The following is a 15,476-nucleotide window of genomic DNA, read 5'->3' as shown; positions in this document are numbered from 1 at the left end:
TGACCCAATTAGTCGCTGGTTAGTAAATCCTGACTAGTAAGTCATGATTGGTTATTGACTAACAAGTCATGATTGGTAATGACGGACTAGTCATGACTAACCAGCGATACAAACCAGATTGGTTAATGACGAACTAGTCATGTCTGCTTAATGACTAGTTAGTCATGACTAACCAGCGATGACAAACCAGTCATAACTAACCAGTCATTAACCAGTCATGACTGGTTAATGACTAACAAGTCGTGATTACTTAATGACTAATCAGTCATTAGTCATGGTTAGTCATGCCTAGCCATGACTAATGGCTAGCCAGTCATGACTAGTCATGACTCCTTAATGACTAGCTAGTCATGACTAACTAATCAAGACTAATTGGGTCATGACTAATTCGTAATGACCCATGACTTACTAGTCATGATTGGTTATTGACTAACTAGTCATGACTAGTTAGTTGATGACTGGTTAATGACTAGCTAGCCCTGACCAACTAGTCATGACTGATTAATGACGACGTAGTCATGTCTGGCTAATGACTAGTTTGTCATGACCAACTAGTCATGGTTGATTAATGACAAACTAGTCCTGTCAAGCTAATGACTAGCTATAGTCATGACCAACATTACTAGAACTTGGTTCTATTAACATTGGTCATGAGAAACCAGTCATGACTAACCAGCGATGACAAACCAGTCATGACTAACCAGTCATAACTAGTCATGACTGGTTAATGACTAACTACTCATGGCTGCCTAATGACTAATCAGTCATGACTAATCTGTCATTAGCCATGGCTAACCAGTCATGACTAACCTTGACTAACGACTGATCAGTCATGACTAGTAATTACTGGTTAATGAATAACTAGTCATGACTAACCAATCATGACTGACTAATCATGAGTGATTAATGACTAGCCAATGACTAACCAGTCAAGACTGGTCAGGTAGTCATTAACCAATCATGACTAACTAGCCATGAGTTAATGATTAGTTCAAATGCCAAATGAGTAGGTAATGACTTCAAATGCCAAAGGCCCTGGTTCAATTCTCAGCCTCGACAGTTTTTTAAGTAGTGACGCCGAAACGCGGACACATCTGCCGACACAACTGCTAACGACAGTATGAGGCATTAGAGGCTTTCGCCTTAAAATTAACTGAGAAGCAGACGACACAAAACGGCTGTAGCGAGCGCTGTTGTAAAAAGGGCGCAGCAGGGCCAGCGAGCCGCACCGAGCGGCGACGAGGGAGCAAGACTCGATCGCAGCGCCACTAGTTCGCGCGACCGCCACTTGGGACAGCTCTCCGGTCGGAGCTGTGAAACTGAGTTGGTTCTAGTAACGTTGGTGAGGCCTGCGTCTCGTTGTGTCCGCGTACGCTTCGTGCTATGCCCGTAAACATTTCATGCTTACTCTACTCTCGGTTGCGGGAGAGGCAGGTTTTTTTTTAATTACACCATCTCCTACAGGGACCAGCGCCACAGAATAAGCTTGACACCGTTTTGACTAAAAGAAGTTAGCGGCAGATTTTCAGCCGGCAAACTGGTGAACCAGGTTAGCGGACCTGAGCCCGGGGAAGACATAGCCATGGCGGAAAACCTACAGAGCCTTCGAACCTGCATCCAAAGGGGGAAAGACCTGGCCAAATTCCCCACTCGCGGAGCGGCCTCACCAAAATTTGAAGACAGGCCAGAAGACGTACAGGCAGGCCGTGGAACAGCAGCACCAACGGGGTGGACAGCAGGACTCCAGGACAGGACAGCTGGACTCCGGTGAGGAACCACAGAAGAACGCTGTCGGTGACCGTAGAACACGAGCAGCGAACCGAACGAGGGGCGTGCAGCCTGTTCTCAGGAGAGAGAAGACTCGAAAAGTCTCGTGCTGGCTTCGTTTTCTTCCTGTATTCTTTGGAACTTCTTCTTCTTTTACCAGGCCGTTGGTAGTAACATTGGCGGTGGAAATGCGCTTTTTGTCTCTTGAAGGCTTAATAATTACTGTTATTAATACGTCTTATTGGTTTTACATAATTAGCCGGAACTTCCCCCTTCAAGCGATGCATTACATGTGACCGGTGTTATGCTTACTACTATTTATGCTTATAACTACAGTAGGATACAAGTTCATAAAACAGCAGTTGCTCACACTGGTCTGCGGACCGCGGCGTTCTGGAGTACTCCGCTGGCCAATCGCAAAAGTAAACAAAATGAGTTTTTTAATAGGCAGTTTTATCGCGGAAGCCTTCAATGCCTCATCGTTGTAAGCAGGAGTTGTCGACAGAAATGTCACGCTCTTCAATTGGTCGAAATTGTCGTGATATCACAGTGCGCGAATTTCAAACGGGGCCAATTGTTTTTTGCTAGTAACCATGGAACCAATTAAAGGGATCGTATAGTGATGCTCCAAGTAAGTGGGATTGAGTTTATGTAATAAGTCAATTACCCAGTTAACATAATTAACCTTTCTAGTCATGCCAGAAAGATAAATAAAACCGCGTAGGAAATTGGTCGAGTTGGGGAATCGAACCAGGGTTTCCGGAGTGGGAGTCTTGCACGCTAACCGTCGCTAATCGTGGGGCACTGGGTGCTACTTCAAGCTGCATTATGCAGCGTTTTGCTGAGTGTCCCCTTTTTCCACTGTAATGTGTGTCGAGAAATAAATTTTCAATTTCAAAAAACCACTCTGCCATGGCAGCATGATCGTTTGGAATGAATAAAGGTGCGTCTAGTGAATACGGTGTCTTCGTTCACTCCCATCTTCCTCCTTCCCTTTCGGCGAGGTTCAGGTGTTCACCGATATATGTGAGACAGATACATCTCCCTTCCTCAAAAACCAGTTTACCGACGAGAAAGGCGTAGAACCGAACGGGTGATGGCGTTCTGTGGACTCCCTGGCAGCGTTGCAAGACGCTGCCGCGTAAGAGGCGAACCTGAACATCTTAACCACACATCAGTGACACAAGCAGCAACAGCGCGCTTAAGGCTTTCGCCTCGGCGCACTTTAGGTCAACAAAGTGCCCCCCTGAATTATTAGTTTCACGTACGTAGAGCGCTTACGAGTCACCAGTGCGCATGCGCATAACGGGAAGCGTCAGCGTGGGTCTCACGGACGTACGTGAGATTCGGATCTTTGCTTTGCGGTTTTCATGTTGCTTGCGTACGTGGCGTTGGGAAGATCGCGGCGCCCTGCCCGCCCGCTTCAGAGTGAATACAGCTTTGTCGCTAATCCCTCAACGTGGTATCGTGTTGTCAACTGTTGTATTTGCCTTCAGTTGGCCCGTTCTTGCTCTTTCATGAAGTTTAAGGTGAGTACTTGCTTTTGTTTTCCAGATAGAAGCCCGTTTCAGCAGCTCCTAAAACTGACGGAGAAGCGTTTTGTAGTCGTCATAGCAACAGAGGCCGAGGGTCTCGCGAGACCACGAGGGGCTCGAAACCCCGCGGGATATCGCGAGACCCTCGGCACAGTCATCGGGAAAAGCAAAACTGTGCGCGTTTCCGCTCCGTGCACACACGTTGTCAACACGAGTGGGACACCAGCGCGCTATCGCTTCTCGAAAAGCGATGATTCAGATATGCTGCGGGACGAGAGGGAACGCAATCCCTCGGAAGATAACATGCAGGGCAGTGGACTGAAATCGCTTGACGTCTGCCACAGGCAAGGGGGAAAGTATTTACCGCCTGCACTGTGCGCGACCGCAAGTCTTGCTACAAGCGCACTGTGGCTTTTCTTGGCTCGGCTCCAAGCAGCTCGACTAAACAAAATTAGTTTTGCTTATCTGTACTAGTCGGCGCGGCATAACATGCTAGCGCATTTTTAGTTCTAGGCAGATCTACACAGTTTGCGTCCCGTACGTGTAGCTAAAACTGTACGAAGCGACACGAGCGTACGCTGCGTAGACCGTTGACGTAGACTGCTGATGTTTACGTACGTGAAGGTTCTACCTTTGCCTCCTCTAGAAAGATGCCTGCCGTGTGCGACAAAAATTTTCTATTTTTGTCGCACTATTTTTGTCGCAATTTTCTAAAATCTATTTTTCCTCCTTTCCACTTGAGGTGATAGCTAGCGCTCCCTGCGGCGGCCGCTTGCACCACATGCGCGCATGCGCACACTGCCGCGCGGTCGCGGCGCGCGCGTTCCGTTTCTGTAGCAGACGACGTCTCTGCGGCAGACGACACCTTCCGCGCGTTTTCGACTGTTTACGCAGACAAAAACATAAGCGCGCAGAGGGGAAGAAAATAAGTCGGAAATAAATTTACTTGGCTCTCTCATAGGTTATTTAAGCACGCTTTGAACGACGTTGGAATCTTTTGTGAAAAGTACGGCGGCGGACTTATTAGCAGAAGAGCTGTTTAACACGTCTGATGACTGCTGCCGCTCGCTGCTCGCACCTGTTTCTGTCTTTTGGTACATCAGAAGCAGTTTTGTGCATTGTGCGTTTTGGAAAGAGTTCGGTATTGTAAAGTGCGATGCTCTATTGTTGCGTCCCACGCTGCACCTCAAGCGAACGAAGGAAGGAGCCCGGAGTCTCACTACACGAGCTAGCATCCGACAGCGCCACGCGGGAGCAATGGATAGGAGTAATAGCACGAAACGACTGGGTGCCAACATCTGATTACGCTGTTGTGTGCAGCCTGTACTTCCAACCATCTGTTTTCCGAGACGACTACAAGCGATGTCTACAGAAGCCAGGTGCAGGGCCTAGTGTATTCATTTCTAGAACGCCGGGCCTGGAGAAGTCCGCCGTTCCGGAGAAACCAGGTGGAGGAGCAGAAAAACGTAAGCGCGAGCTTTCGCCAAGTGTGCCTTGCGTGTTAGATGAGCGTGAGGATGAGCAAGGCAACAATGCGATTGCAGAACACAAGGCAGCCCCTCCAGTTGAACTACCCGGTGAGCTATCGACATCATCAAATGCTGGTGCGCCAACCAACGGGCAATATACAGATGGTAGAAGCAGCGCACTTCACATTGAGCGTGATGTGAATGCACCGAGTGGCGCATCGCATGAACCTCTGCTACATGGCGAAGTAACGGTCACAGCTGTGAGGAACAAGAAACGAAAAACAAAAGCCCACGCTAAGAGGTCATTTCAAACACAAACAGCACCAACACCCTCTTCGAGTTTTTTTCTTCCAGCGCAAACGGTGGCGACGAAAAGAACACGCCTTGAGAGCGAAAACTGCCAGACTGAGCAGAACAGTGGACGCGTACAAGCAAGAGCTTCTGAAACTGAAGAAAAGCTGCTTGGTCAGTGCATTTTTTGAAGTTGTCGCCGATGCAGAAGACGGTAGTGCCAAAGCAGTGCTACTTCGAGACCAAGTGAAGAATTAAAAAAAGAAGAAACTGCAGGGGTCTGAAACCACAATCAGACAGTGTATCGCTATTCGACACCTATCGGCAAAGACTTAGGAACATATCAGGTCCGAGGGACTCCTCCGACTACCATGTAGAAGCACTCTACAGAAATATATTGGAACAGTCGCTGGAGAAGTTGGGTTTAACAGCCTCGACGCTGCCGCCTGGAAGCAGAACTAGCAATTCTGGACACGCTTCAGTCGAAAGTGTGCGGTCTTGTAGTAGACGAGATGAGGATTGGGGAGAAGCTGATCTATAACAAGCAAAGAGATGCATTTGTAGGAGATGTCGACATGGGCGCCGAAGTTCAAGATATTTGTCCCAGCTCAGAAGACGAGGTCCTAGCGAACTCCCTTTTGAACTTTTTCCTGTGTGGCCTTCACGCAAGGTTTACGATTCCCGTGGGGTATATTTTTACCAGAGGCTATACAGGAGAACAACTGGCCGTAATTATACGCCACGAGCTCTAGAAGACGGCCGATGTAGAATTCGACATCGTCCGGCTGGTGACCGACAACCGCAAGGTGAATGTCGCGGCAGTGGATATTCTGTGTGGAGGCATGGCGAACATACAGACATTGCACCCTGCCGATCCCTCTACGGAGCTTTTTATTTGCTTTGACCAAAGTCCCATCATAAAAAAATGCGACGTTACAGTTCCTTGCGAAGGACTTCGGCAAAACAAAACACGTCACATCAAGGTATGTCAGAAGTCTCTACAAAATGCTGAAGACTAGACAGTGAATCCAGTTAGGTTCTTGACCCGCAAGCACGTGTATCCATCTAACTTAGAAAAAATGAATGTGAGATCAGCGGTTCAGTTGTTTTCAGTTCCTGTATCTGCCGCGCTTAGCTACCTCAAAGATCAGGCCGGCCATACAAGTGATCTGGACTTTGCTTCAGCAGGACCAACAATTGAATTCATGCACATTATACAGAAGTGGTTCACACTAATGGACGTCAGCAATCGCCAACAACACATTCACTGCAATAACGCTGACGCCCGTCAGTGAACGGACGCAGATGACCCAAGATTAGAATGGCTTGAGGTTTATTTCCTTGCTTACGTAGGAGACCTGAGGAACGAAAGCCCGGCTGGAAGCTTTTTAAGCAAGGAGACTTACTACGCTCTTGTCTTTGCGACCACGTCAAATATGAGGTGCATTCGTCACTTACTGACCTTGGAGTTCCGCTTCGTGCTCACACGTACAATGTCGAGGGACCCGATAGAGCCTATGTTTGGCTTCTTGCGCCGAAGTTCTGGTACTAACGACATCCTTGATGTGAAGAGCGGGATATCCGGACTTGAAAAAACGCTAAAGACCGGCATTGTTGCTGCCTTCGACCAGAGTAACGTTCAGAGCTCGACATCATTCGTCGCAAGGCAGCTGCTTCCAACTCAACAGAGACCCACCATGCCTGCCACTGGTAACAAGTTTCTCGACCAGGCAGTGAACGACGTAAAAAATCACTGCAGAACATCGACACCGCGCATAACAGGTCCGGACGAAGCCAGCGTCGCTACGGTTGGAGGTTTCATTGTGAGGGTTGCAAGGGAAAACATGGCTTGCTCGAACTGCGTCGCACTGCTACAGGGTCACAAAGACACCACACCTCTCCTTGGCCTTATTGCCAAACAAGATCGAGGCGGGTTCTACTACCCTAGTCAGGAGCTCGTAAAACTGCTGATTGGTCTTCGAAATCTTGTAGACTACGTGCTTCCGGACAGAAAGCATTTCACAAAGCCTTTGAACGTTTGCGTCGAAAGAAGTGTGGCAGCGCTCATATAACTCAATGTTCTAAGCTGTGGCAACATAGACAGCGACCATCGCAAGGTTCTCCTGGAACTCAATATACAAAAGTTCATGAAGCCGCTGTTCACCAACTATGCAGCCAGCGCTACCGACAGGAATGCGGTTGTCAAGTTCCTTGACCGCAAGCCCATACTCCGCAAAGTGCTTAAATTGTAGGGAAGTTAAGCATACACCAAGCTCAAACGTTTTGCTTTCACTTTATCGTTGAGCCTGCCTGAAGTTTACCACTGTTTGCAGCAAAACTGGTTAGTTTATAGGGGTTTAACGTCCCAAAGCGACTTAGGCTATGAGAGACGCCGCGGTGAAGACCACCGGAAATTTCGACCACCTGGGGTTCTTTAACGTGCGCTGACATTGCACAGTACACGGGCCTCCAGAATTTCGCCTCCACTCCGTGAGACTCAAATCATGCTGCGTAAGCCACATGCAAGGACGAGAGTGTGTGGAAATATTTGCCGCGCGTTTCTTGTTACGTTACTTGTGAACGCTGACTACATGGAGTGCGACAACTGCGGTACGAGCAAAAAACTAAAATTTCATTGGAAGTGGAGAGAACACAACGGATGGGTCGCCGCGCTTTCCGAGCAGCGCCGCCGATGCCGCTACGATGCCGCTACTGGCTGCTACCGCCGGGACACCTCAACACCCCTGTTAGCTTGCCTACATTACGACCAGAATGAGGTGGCACATTACGAGACGGCTTATTAAGCTGGAGTGGTAAGGCTGCGAGCGAATACACACCTCTGGTGGCGTCGCGCGCTGCCGCCGCTGCTGTTTGCATGAGCCAGTGACTGCGGAGCTCGCCGCGCACTACCGGGTGTACGTACGAATGCGCCGACCTCGACGATTTTTGCGAGCGCAGGGGATGTTTCACTACGCTTGGATATAAACGCGATACACGCTGGTTTTAGTAGCGAGGAACGAGCGGACGCCGTAATTTCGCCATAGCAGAATCACTGAGCGAAGGCACGAGATAGTCCAACTCCACCAATTGCAGCTGGTCGAAAGTCACTCATGTCGCGGACAACTTCCGAATGTTTCACAAATAAGAGCGAACAGCTTGTGCCGCTACACGAATAACAAACACCACGTCTTTCGGTTGGGCTGCCGCATGCGAACTGCAAAATCTAATTGACTATTTTCATGGCAACGTAAGGGACAAATGGGATATTCTGCCGTCTGCCGAAGTCCACTGCAGGGAGGTTGAGGCTTTCCTCGCGGCGAGTCGTTTTCTCCGGTGCAAGTCCAGTGCACGCCACACCTCTGGCCGTGCGTGGCGACGGCTGAGCGGGGGCCGTTCGGACGTCGCCTCGATGGTTCCGCTCCATGAGCGTTTCGTGAAGCTCTAGTTCGTTAGCATCCGCGAGGAGACGTAGCTGCGGGCTCGGAGCATACCTCGTCTCCCATGAACATCATCGACCCGGATGCGGATCATGCACGCCTCCGCCTTTCCGCTTGGTCTCTCGTAAACTGCGACGGACCACCTATTCTTCTTGAAAGGCTCGCTGACATGGTCGTCGCCGCTGTATCAGCGCATAGGCTCGTCGGTGGCTCAACTTAAGGAAAGTAATATACAGCGCAAAAAAGAGGGAGAGCAGAGAAGGCCAGTCCTGTTGTTTGTGTCTTCTCTGCTGTCGCTGTTTTTTGCCCTGTATATTTTTTCCTTAAGATCCGACATGCCTGTTGTCAGCGGTGTGAGGTCGAATAAAATGTTTTAATGATGAACATTCTATTTGCTCTGCTAGCGGGTATTGAAGAGCTAGTATAACATTTCTTAAGGATTACGTTCGGACAGGGGTTAGTTCTGTACGGGCAGACGCGTGCTCTGACGGGTACGAGTTCTCGGTACCCAATAAGTATATCTGCGCTTCAGAGGTAGGTGCATAACCGCAGGTAGCGCAGTGCCTTGTCATTTGGTTCGTTTACCAAAAGGCAGAGGTGAGAGACTGTGATACAGCTTATTTAGTGCGAAGCGAAGGCTCCGAGCGTACGTCACTTCGCCTATAGCTGCCGCAGTCACTTGCACGCAACGAACAGTAGTGATCACCGCGCTCAGCAGGGCGTGAAGACGCGAATGTTTGTCATTTGTGGGAGTCCGGAGACGTAAGAATGTGCGATCAAAGTTATTTTTGTAGCTCCTCGAAAGTAGCGAATATAGCGCTGCCGGAAAGTGCGCATAGTAAGCAACTTGACAGGCATACTTTGGACATGACTATAGCCAAGAGCCTACACCGACGTCCGCCGTTCCTTTAATGAGAAGCGACTGGGTCCGTCGGACGTATCTATAGACACTTCGTTGCAGGCTCAAGCCCACCTGGTCTCCGGCCCTTGCTCTAGTCAGAGTCAGCTGTCGTGCAGTCAGCCGCGTGACCTAGCTTCCACGCTCTGGATTGGTGTTCGCGATAACGAGGAAGCCATGGCGCTGGTTTTCCCCTTCCTGTAGCATGCCGCAATGTATTTTTATTTCACTGTAGCTTAGTGAAATAAAAAATATTGAATTGGGGCCCGTCGCCGCATTCCAAGCACTCTTGGAGCTGATTCTTTCCCTTTTTCTCTCTCTGGAAGCGGGAAGTCGGCCTCACGTGAAGACAGAGACCATGGCCTGGCCAATAAAATGTGTAACATGCTCTCCAGCTGGGAACGGTATTCTCGTTTAGTTTTAAGACAAGTCTTCACAATTGCCGCTCGCTTGCTATGAACTGGCCTGTTTGTTTTTCTCAAGGAGAATGGTGTGTCTAAGTGACTAGGCTAGCAGGTGCATTTAGGTGGCATGAGAATGTGCCGAGTAGTGTGTTCGAAGAATTCGAAGTCGACCAGGACTTCTCTGAGCAGAGTTGTTCAAAGTTAAATGAATACCAGCTAGAGCAGTGCAGTTAACAAAAAGGAGAGATAATGGGATACGTTGCAAAGTAAATCTCGTGCCTGGCATTTTACCTGTAAAGCACGGACTATAGTGTAAAATATTTTCGTTTGCGCGATAGTTCGCTTATCATATCCTACCAAAAAAAAGAAAATTGCGTTGCACCAAAATACAAATTTTCCCCTCAGCCTTTGAACACTCACGGTGTATACATTTGAAATGCACTATGTACAACCTATGAAGAGGTATAACGGACTAACGTTAATACGACGTGCATAAAAACACCAGCAGCTACAAGATACGGTCGAAATAGTGATAGTTCATATTCGATTGAATGTTGGGCAGAGCAAAAGAAGCATCTAAACTGAGTAGCTCGTGAAAAAGCACCACTCTGTTGCTTTTGATTTCAGCGGCACTGTTTATGAGTATCGCTCGGCCAACCGGTATTGCAAGAGAAAGACCATGCAGCGGAATGAAGCATCCCGTAGCGAACTGCATGTGAAGCAAAAGAATTCCGGAAGCACTCATGAATTCTGCGCTCTCTACCTTGGTGATTAGCGTCTAATCATCGCAAAATGTGGGGGCAGCGTTTATGGAATTGATAACGTGTATTACATATTTTGCATCCACTTGTTTGCGTGCATCCCGACAGGTTACATAAGTTACTAGATGTGGAAACCTAAAACTGCTCTCTGCGGTAGAAAGGTTGTGACCTTGCGTATCGAGTGAAATAATTGGTTCTGTCATGGCTGGCAGCAATTCGCATTGGCTTTTTGCTACTCTGTGCTGTGTTCAGGTTTCTGGCTAATCGCGTCTCGACACTTTCATGCCTTGCTGTCTTCCCCCTATTGCCACGAACGAGTTTCTGTGCTGTACGTGTGTACGTCTGTCACCGCCCACAATGATCAGATGCTGTCATGCTCACACAGGTAAATAGTGACTCTGCAGAGCGGGCCACTTGAGCACGACAGTCGGCCGGGCATTCCAGTTTGTGCTGAACGTCAAAAGGATGATCAAGAAGGCAGTTAAGAGTTGCTTAAGAATTGCTCACAGGTACGGTGCATTTCGCGATAGTCGCGCAAGCGTGTTTAATTAAGCCTCACTAGCCTAACTGGGTAAACTGGGGTGCGTCTTATACACGGGTGCGTCTTATATAGGAACTTTTTCAGTGACAGCTTGCATATACGGCAGGTGCGTCCTATACAAGGGTGCGTCTTATACACCGGAAAATACGGTACACGTGGACTCTTTGCATTTGCTGATCGCTACCTGTCGCGCCGCTGGTGGCAGAGCAGCAAGCCGCCCCAAAGCTGGCTAAAGGCATCCCATGCGCTGGTTGACTCCTCCTCTTTATGGAGGTGAGATAAAAAAGAAGGCTGGAGCCGGGACCTTTGATTCGACTTAATGGCGAAATTGACCACTGAGGACAATAACTCGGAGGTTCGATGAATGCTCAGAGCGTGCAGCTCGAGTTCCCATGGTAACAAAACTTGCTCAGAATCCTCTTGTGTTTAAATCAAGCTATTAGCCCTGTGTCCCTCTGCTTAACTCCACAAATTCTTCACCTGGCAAACCTCCAATGCAATCACCACCGACACACGTAAACCCGCTTCCTTGAGGCGTTGAACTCAAGCAAACGCGCCCGAGTTCACTCGGTGGGATAAGACGCGGAAGCGGATTTGGAATAGAAGATCAAGGAGTTTCGAGCTTAAACCCGCATTACCAAGAATTTCATTTAGGAAGAGGAGAAAATTTAACTTGTTTTATTAAGGGATATGTGTTTATTTCTTTACGTAGCGAAAACTTTAAAAAGGGGGACGCGTCATTGTGTAGCGAATTGTCAGCCGTTCTGCTGTTATTGATTACAATCACTCTCTCGGTTTTCGCGCTGTGCGGCGGTGGCTGCGTGCATTGAGTACCATCACTGGACACATGCGGGTATGGCAGCCAGTCAGTGCGGAAGCACTCGGCCTGAAAGCCCCTGAGGGATATGTCCCCGCAGTCGGCATCTGCAGCTCGCGTCCGTTCCTCTTTGAAGGGCGTGAACTCCGCGTTGAGGACCAACAGCTCTCGAAGGCACCGGTCCACGGCGATAATACTTGCAAAGCCATGGACCAAGGTTCGTTTAATTCTGAGGCGACCTTCCGGCTTCTTCGTGTTTAAGCAAGCGTGCGTATGTTTGCTCTCAGTGGACCTCATGGTTATAGAGACTTGTACACAGAGACTTAGTGACTTATCCTGCACCTGATCACAGGATGCTCCCTGCGCACACGCCGTACCCCCGCCTGGCCGCGCCGCTTCAACTGCGCGTGCGCAGCCGGCGTCCTATAAACCGATATTCATGTACACTACAGTAGGTCTCAGCAAGAATAAAAACCTCTAATATTCAAGCACCGATACTGCTCTACTGCCTTACGGACCCCTTGCGAAGGTTTTCAATGTGCAAATCTATGCCCAGGTCAAGTTTCTTGTTCTGCTGTTTGACTCCTTTCAGCTTGAGCCGAAATTGCTATCACAGGCTGGTATTGATGTGAGAGAATAAGAATATTGAGGAGTAATACGACTTAGAGATATAAACGGTGAGGTGCAGGGTTTAATGCTGGCTCTCAGACTGCACACGCAGTGCATTCGCTTTCCCATCTGCACTGTGCACCTTAAAGGGACTAAAAGAATTTATCGCTGCGAGAATTTTATGCACGAACGTTTTCATCTTGAGTGTTCATGGTGACGATCGGACGGTGTTTTGTCTCGGACTAATTCGCTCTCGTTTAGCGGGAGCCAGTTTAAGGTTGCATCGATGCTACTTCGCCGCCATTTCATCTCTTGGGCACCAGAGGTTTACCACGTCCTGCTGCGTCAGAGCGCCATGCGATACCACGAAGAGTCACAGGGGATGGGTTCTTTGTTCTGAGCGCTTAGTTAAAGGCGGTGCGGGAATAAGAGCGCCTAGCGTAAAGCTCACTAATAATGAAGGTTGGTCTCGTGGTAATTTTTCACTTTCATGAGAAGGCACAGGTTCGCAAGTTAGATTTTCGAACGTTATATCCCAAATGCAGGTACACAAAAACTGTATGCTTAATACTGAAGTAGGCCGGTCAAAATTAAAGGCACTCCCGCTCTTTCGGCAAATAATTGTAACAATCATCTTCGCACAGCAGTTCAACGATAAGAAGTGCTGCCTGCGGTCACGTCATCATGTTCACGCATAGAGGGTGTAGATAATTTACAATAACAGCTGCGCCACTAGCATCAGGAAGTGTCATCGTCGGTTGTGTATGCACACAGCATTCCGGTTTTCTTTAGTTTTAAGAAAAGACGTTGTATTTCTCTAATATGCGCAAGCACATTGTTCTTGAAATAGGTCGGCATACTTCAGAGAATTATTCACTCCTCATTCAAGTGTATCAAATATTTGATTAATAATTAGGCAGTTGCGGCAGTCTTAAACCGAGTAAATCACAACTCTGTCCGCTAGCACTGCAAACAGCTTGCAACCGCAGTAACATTCTGCGTTTCTGCCCTATCGCTATGCTAAGATTTGTGCTACCGGTTTCAGCACGGAAAGTGACGATTTGAGATGGCCATGATCCTTTTGAGTCTGAGTCTACTACCTCCACTCCTCCTGAATGTCACGGGTGTCAGAGAATTCGCAAACAACGGTGCACGAAACACAAATCAGCATATTTGGCGCACCTCACAGAGCCAGAGCGTCTGGCATTGCTTGAGCCTATACTTTCCAATGTTCCCTCAATAACTCCTGCGGAGCTCAAAGCAGTGTGGTAGGCTCCTGTTATGATGTCAGCGTATCATTCGTTGCATCGTTTATTTTTTGCTACGGCCACGTTTAGAAGAGACAAGTTGCTGGAAAGGCGTGCTTACCACTCGTGCCCTTGCCGAGCTGGGAACGGCAGACGAGCAGCGCGATCGAAGGCAGCGGGTCGGCGACGCAACCCACGTGGCGGTGACAGGCATCGCCACCGGCTGATGTCCCACGATGTCCTGCGCAGAATGAAGCGTACAGAACATTGCTTTCCCACAGTGATCTCGCATTCGCAGCAAACAGCATATGCTTGGTGGAGCCGGTGCGTAAACAATTTCTACCTTGTGAAACTTACCGCAGACACGGAGGTTATGGCAGTGCCCAGGTACTTCAACTGGTGGGCCACCATAAGCTCCAGGCAGAGATATGGCTGAATTCCTATAGGGGGTGTTCAAGACGAGTCCCAGCCGAACCTCGAGCGAGTACGGGGTGACCGAACGTTCTAGGCGAGCTTGTTGTTGTAGCCTGTGACAGGGAGGCACGTACCCACACTGGGGGATCGGCCAAGAATCGAGACGTAAAGGTTGGTATTCACCTGTACATAGTAAAGGCAAAATAAAAACACACGGGAGAGCAACACCGTGGGAGTCTACCACGAGAAGGGCAGAGAGAGGGGAAAAAATAATAATCATAAGGAATAATATATATATATATATATATATATATATGCCGGGTGTCCCAGCTAAATATAACCAAACTTTTAAAAAAGGCGAAGTGTCCTAGTCCAGTGAAACCACCTCAGGGTTGTTCATAGTCGCGTGGCCTAGTCTTTCGTATTTTTTTCGCTCTTCAAAGTTAATTAATTAGTTCAGTTTAATTAGCTAACTTTTTAATTATTAACTTGAGGAAGAAAGTGTCGATCCAAAAGTTTTAGACCACCTCGAAAAACCGCTGGTAGTGCACTTTCCGTCAAGTTACGATTTACGTAGCTTCATTTATTGGCCTTAAAAGAAAGTTGTCACGTGACCAGCTGCTCGCTCACTTCTCTGTCCCAATGTGCACCCAAAGTCTCATCGAGGAGAGGACTTAAGAAATAAATGGATTTTGTTGTTTAAGGCGCGTCTTGGGACGTTGAAGTGGCACAGTTGTCATGAGAACGCTTTTTCTTATTGTGCGGGTTATGGTTAAAGGCCGGTAAAAAAATTACTTTACGTAAATACTACTTCGCTGCAAATGTCTCAGTAAGCTGTTTCTCAAAGCGATCTACAACTTTTCCATTGACACTTTGTTCATCAAGTCAATAATTAAAAAGTTTGTTAATTAAGCTTAACTGATTAGTCAGCCTTGAAGAACGAAAAAAATACTGCAGACTAGGTCCCGCGACTCTAAACAACCCTCATTTGGTTTGAGACGGCTAGGACACCCCGTGTTTTTTAAAGCTTGGTTACATTTAGCTGGGACACCTGGTATATAAGAGAAGCCAACAGCCACAGAAACGCTATCGCTTAAAGCTAATTGAATAGAAAAGCAGAAGAAAAAACAACCACATGCCGCCGGTGGGATCCGAACCCACGACCTCCGAATTACGCGTCCGGTGCTCTACCTCTGAGCTACGGCGATGGCTGTCAAATCTTCTGCTTTCGGTGCTATTTACGTTTACAAATAACCTAACCTTCAGAGTGTTCATCAGCGCTACCC

The sequence above is a fragment of the Amblyomma mixtum genome, chromosome 3 (assembly GCF_055824585.1).
Source record: "Amblyomma mixtum isolate Tamu chromosome 3, ASM5582458v1, whole genome shotgun sequence".
NCBI lineage: Eukaryota > Metazoa > Arthropoda > Arachnida > Ixodida > Ixodidae > Amblyomma > Amblyomma mixtum.
This window is presented reverse-complemented; position numbering follows the sequence as displayed.